The 6346-nt window shown below is 35.5% G+C and overlaps 1 non-coding gene across 1 annotated transcript; it reads left to right on the forward strand.

Annotated features, from left to right (window-relative positions):
• The first annotated feature begins 413 nt into the window (after positions 1-413).
• LOC124892356 lies at positions 414-520 on the forward strand. Its single transcript, XR_007050207.1, has one exon. It is a non-coding gene; the product is annotated as a small nucleolar RNA R71 (small nucleolar RNA).
• The last annotated feature ends 5826 nt before the right edge of the window (positions 521-6346 follow it).

Genomic DNA, 6346 nt, shown 5'->3' on the forward strand with positions numbered 1-6346 from the left:
TGCCTACAAACATCATGAACTCAGGATTTGCAGCACACATATCTATAGAATGACCACTATTTCCACAAATCACGCACCAAGTGCTCATCTGCTACATTGTATTCACTGTGGCTACAGGTTGTGTAGCACCCAATTTCATATTGCTAAGCTGTGTAGTGAACTAATTCTGTAATGCAGTAATCTGAGCAGATATTATGGTAAACTGATCCACCTCCAAAACACCTGCAGTATTTTTAGTAGAACTCCTTTAGTCTGAATGCCACTCTGAATTTCCTTGTGCAATGCAGTTCAGTAAAGTATACAACTTATCGTACGTTATCTCTAAAGATTGACCACCTACAACTGAATCTAGCAAAATCTTTGTGTTATGGTCAAGTTCCTCAACAAAAGTATGAGCTAATACCTTATTGGACTATTGATGGTGTGGACAGTCCTATAGAAAATCCTTGAAATACTCCCAAGCATGATATAAATTCTCGTCTGGCTTCTATTTGAAGAACACGATCTCACTACGAAGTCTCTCAGTCTTGCCAGATGGGAAAAATCAGACGAAGAATCTCTTAGCTAAGTCATCCCAAGTAGTGATTGAATTTACCGACTCAGTGTTCAACTATTTTTTTGCTTCCCCCAATAGTGAAAAGAGGAATAGTGTCAGCCTCACATAGTTAGTTGACACACCCGTAGGGATGAATGTGCCATTTATTTCCAAAAATTTTCATAGGTGGACTTGTGGATCTTTATGTCAAAGCCCTGTGAACTGTCCACTGTTGATAAAAAACTGCACTATATTCTGTTTGAGCTCAAAATTACCTCCGGTAGCCGATTTCTAATAAAGGGAGGTCAAATTTCTCAAAAATGGGATTGCCACTTCTTTAACTATCCTACGGGCTAGTTTTTCTTCATCCATGAGAGCAGGAGCATCTTGATATTCTTTGATTTGAGCAATATAGGGGAGACGGATTTCTTTTCTCTTGCATTGATGGAAGCGTTGCTCGAGTTCAGGTATTGTTTTAACTAAATCCCAATCCCTTGCCAGCTTACTAGCCTGAAAACCTGATTCCTACAAATACAAAACCAAGACCAAGTTTAAAGCACCAATGAAATCTAAAAAGTAAAACTAAAACTAAAATAGTTGCCAAATTATAAGTCCCCGGCAATGGCACAAAGAACTTGACAGCGTCCAAGAACACACGCAAGTGTACTTGGTCTACCAAGTAATATAGTGGCATTAAAGAAAGCCAAATATCTATCCCACAGGGATTAGTTCCAACAACTATTCAACTTTATGTTAACTTCTAAGATTAATAGGTTCAAGCATAACCAAAAGAGAGTTTGAAAGTTGTGAACTAAAAGTAAGCAGTGCGTAAAGTAAAGACTTAAGACAATCAATAGAGTAAAGCCCAGGATTAAAGCACTTCTAAGACTCATACTATGTTATTGAATTTATTCATTAGATCACTTATCTTTGTTGTTGATTCGTAGGGTTTATCGCATGATCATGGTCTCCCAACCTTTAGTTGTCTACCTAACTTGGACATTACAAATACATCATTGAGAGGGGATGTAAGAATCCAATTAAGTGCTTAAAGTTATCCTTCTACATATGAACTGAGAAATTCTTCTATGTATATCTAGGTCCTATATGCTAATTCAAATTCCTAATTACATAAAGGAATAAGAACCCTACTTTATTTATCCCCACGTTCTATCATCTAATTCCCCCTTCCGAGATCGCAAGGTCGACAATGAATATATTCTAAGTGCCTTGAATCCTTAAAATAGTTTTTAAAAAAAGGATAAACAAACAACCAAATACGATAAGAAAATCAAACGAAATTAATTCAAAATGATAGTAGTCTGTTTTTGGCTTTAACCCCAGAAAGAGGGTGTTTAGCCACTAATCGACATAATCATGATCCAAATACTTGAATACATAATCAAATCTATTAAAAAGCTACATTTGAAGAATAAAAACCCTAATAAAGTGTTTACAAGCCTCCTTCAATATATCTAAGACGTCCAAAAGTTTTCCAAAGTGTACAAGAGGTGTATTTATAGTTGGCCAATGCCTAAACCGTGTAGGATTTGGAGGGGGCATCGCGGGCTATATTGTACTGCAATACTGGGGGCATAGTTGGCTATATTTCACTACTCCAATTGAGGCACTGTGGGATCTATTTCACTTCAATGGCTGGGGCGATGCGGGCTAATCGCCTGCAGACACTGGAAGTTACTTCCACAATTTTGTCTAAGTGTTATCATCCATCCTTGCCTTGTGGTGTTATTTTACCTTCAATTCCATCTTGTTCAACTTCAAAATATCATATAAATCAACTATTAAAGAATCCTACATGATAAAACACCACACATTAGAGTTCAACACAACACAACCTCAATAGTAGAAAACTAGAAACTCAAAGGAAGCACTAGTCTCGACCACTTTATGCTTTAACTTATTATTGACTCATGGCTCATTTCAATTGAACTTTGAACACTATATTGTTCCCCACATAATTACACATTACACCATAAGGAGCTCATTTAACACCTTTGAATCCATCATGATAGACTAGAACAGCACCTAGCTTAAGCTAATAAAACTAGTTTTCTCGTCTAAACTCTAAGTGCCTCAATTAAGCACAAACTTGTTTGAAAATACTTTTACACATTGAAATAACATACTTGAACACTTACTTGCTTATTTGTATTATCATTCTCTCACTGAGAACATGAATTATCCTTAAAATGAGGCTAAATAAGCCAAGATAAAGATACTTTAGTGCATAAATACACCCAACATTAGTGCTTGGGCACAAAATTTCAAAAAGGGGCATTGAGGTAGATAGAGTAAAGATTAAAGTGATAGAGAAATTACCTCCACCAATTTTTGTGAAGGTTGTTTGTAGCTTTTTGGGACATGCCAAATTTTATAGGCATTTCATCAAGGATTTCTGTAAGATAGCCAATCCTCTTTGTAGGCTTCTTAAGAAAGAGTTGAAATTTGATTTGACTAAAGCATGCTTGAAGGCATTTGAATGTCTGAAAGAGAAGTTGAAGACTGCTCTTATTATTGTATCCCTAGATTGATCCTTACCCTTTCAGATCATGTGTGATGCGAGTGGTTTGGCCTTAGGGGCTGTACTTGGCCAATCCTTCATCCCATTTACTATGCTAGTAAGACACTAATTCCTACTCAAAAGAACTATACCATAGTGGAGAAAGAGTTATTGGCAGTGGATTTTGCCTTTGAAAAGTTTAGATCTTATTTGATTGGGAAAAAGGTGATTGAAAACACAGACCTTGCAGTATTATGGTACTTGATGACAAAGAAAAATGCAAAACCATGGCTAATTAGGTGGGTACTTTTGCTGCAAGAATTTGATTTTGAAGTAAAGGATGGAAAGGGCTTGGAGAATCAAGTTGCTGATCACTTATCTAGACTTGAGAAGGAAGCTATGCAGAGAATGGAAGATGGTGTCAAGATAGATGACAGTTTTCCAAATGACCAGTTATTGGCAACTTCCCAAGATCTAATTTCATGGTTTGTAGACTATGCAAATTATCTAGCCAGTGATCTAGTCCCAGAAGATCTCTTTTTTTTTTCAGTGGAGAAAGAATTTTATGCATAAGGAAAGGAAATTTTTTTGGGATGAACCCTATTTATTCTGAATTTATGCGGATGGGATTATTCGTAGATGAATAACTGGGGTGGAGGTGATAAGTATACTTGAGGCATATTATTCTTTGCCAGTTAGGGGTCATCATGGAGAAACCCATATAGCCCATAAAATCTTCCAATATAGGTATTATTGGCCAACAATCAACAAAGATGCACATGATTTTTCTTCTGTTTGTAATCAATGTCAACGACAAGGTAATATATCTAGACGCCATGAACTTTCTATGACTCCTATTTTAGAATTGAATTGTTTGAGGTATGGGATATAGATTTCATGGGACCTTTTGTGAGTTCATTTGGCATGAAATATATATTAGTGGATGTAGACTATATTTCTAAATAAGTGGAAGTAGTTGTGCCTCCTAACAATGAAGCACTTAGTGTCATTGCTTTTATGAAAAAACATATCTTTTCTCGATTTGGCACCTCACGTGCTATTATTAGGGATGGTGGGTCACATTTTTTTAATCATCTATTCAAAGGTTTGCTTGAAAAATATGGAGTGAAACATGGTGGAAACACCATATCATCTGCAGACTAGTGGACAAGTTGAAGTGTCCAATAGAGAAATCAAGTCCATCTTGGCAAAGACAGTAAATGCCAATAGGATTGATTGGTCACAAAAGTTAGATAACACATTATGGGCTTACTGGACAACATTCAAGACCCTAATTTTTGCTTTACCTTATCAGCTATTACATGAAAAGGCTTGTCACTTTCTAGTTGAACTTAAACATAAAGCACTGTGGGCCTTAAAAAAGTTGAACTTTGAATGGCAAGATGCAGCCAAGTCAAGGATGAATAACATGAATGAGTTGGATGAATTCTAATTCCGGGCGTATGAAAGTTCTTCACTTTACAATAAAAAGATAAAGATGCATCATGATCGCAAAATTGAGAAAAGAATCTTCAAAAAAGGTGACCAGGTGTTGCTCTACAATTTAAGGCTTTGCTTGTTTCCAGGTAAGTTGAAGTCTAGATGGTATGGCCCCTTTACTGTGCTTAGAGTGTTCCCATATGGTACTTTAGAATTGAAGAGGGATGGTAAAGCCCCATTTAAAGTGAATGGGCAAAGAGTAAAGCACTATATGGGAAACACTAAGGAAATTAATATGGTTTTTGAAATGGACCTTGGTGAATTTTGACTAACCAACTTAGCCACGTCATATCATGATGTTAAATCAAGCGCTACGTGGGAGGCAACCCATGATTTGTACTTATTTATTTATAGGTAATATGTTTGTTTAGTGTGCAGGACTAAAGAGTGCAAAAAAGATCTAGAGAAGTTATAAAGCTTTGATCATACGGACTCTTTACGAGTCGTATCATATGGTACGACTCATGAGTAGGATTCTTAAGGAATTGGGAAACTAAGAAGATTCAGGTAAATGTTTCTGGAGTGGATACGATTCTCTGAATGATTCGTACCCTTAAGGTACGACTCATCACATTGAGTCGTATCGGCTCCAGAATCCAAGTAAGTTTTTAGGCATTTATGAGTATAAGAAAAACTCATAATCCTAGGTACGAGTTGTACACAAAACTCGTACACAAGCTTACTAGGTCAGGGTCGCGGGTCAACCCGGCCCAGCTCTTAAGTTAAAAAGAAAGAAAGGGTACCTAACGGGAACTCGATACCTGAAACTCGAACAAACTCTATTGCTGAAGGATTTTTGAGCTTTCAACTCACATAATCACTTGAAAACACTCAAAATCACACACCATTTTGTTCAATTTCTTCAACTCACACTAGCTAAGCATGAATTTGAGAAGAACAAGTGAATACTAGAAGCAACTTCCAATTACACCAAATCAAGTAAGCATTTCAAACTTAAATTCAAGATATCTTGCATAAAATAGAAAATGTGAGATTTATTGAACGTAAGCTGAGTTTACTTCACTTTGTTGTTGACTTTTAAAACCCTAGTTTTTAGGTTTGGGTTAAAATTGGTAAATTAGGAGTGCTCTTGAATTTTGGTGTGTTATTGTGTGTTGATTTGACTAAAAATGGGGTAAAAATACTCTACAATAGATGGGTAATTTGGGTATTTTGATTTGGAGTCAAACTTTAAAGTTGGACTACTATGTTGTAGTGGATACGAGACTCTTTACGACGTACCCACTAGTGATAGAGTCATAATGGGACTCGTACCCACTAACAACATGGAAGTGTAACAAATTTAAAGTTCTAGAATGGATACGACTTACCTAAATAAGTCTTACCCAAATCATACGACTCGTATGCTTAAAGTCGTACTGGCCTGGGAGAAATAATATTTCATAAAATGTTTCTGATCTTCTTACAAGTGTTGGTAACGAGTCGAACCTTGTCGGTACAATTGGTTAGTGTTAACACCCAATTTTGACCTCCTGATGCCTCTCTTAGGCTATTATTTTATTGAAATTATTTATTTTCAACATCAGTATATTCACGTATTATTTTAATCTCCAAAGAATTATTACGTGTCCCATGTAAATTATTTTGTTACTTTTTATTATCATTTTTTATAATTTATTAATTATAATATAATAACGTACATAACTTTATCATTTTTCTGTAAATAGGCACTCTCAGTTTACAAATATATTGTGTAGTTTTTATTATTATTATTATTATTGTTATTATTATTATTATTATTATTATTATTATATTTTATAACATTTATT

The sequence above is a fragment of the Capsicum annuum genome, chromosome 1 (assembly GCF_002878395.1).
Source record: "Capsicum annuum cultivar UCD-10X-F1 chromosome 1, UCD10Xv1.1, whole genome shotgun sequence".
Taxonomy (NCBI): domain Eukaryota; kingdom Viridiplantae; phylum Streptophyta; class Magnoliopsida; order Solanales; family Solanaceae; genus Capsicum; species Capsicum annuum.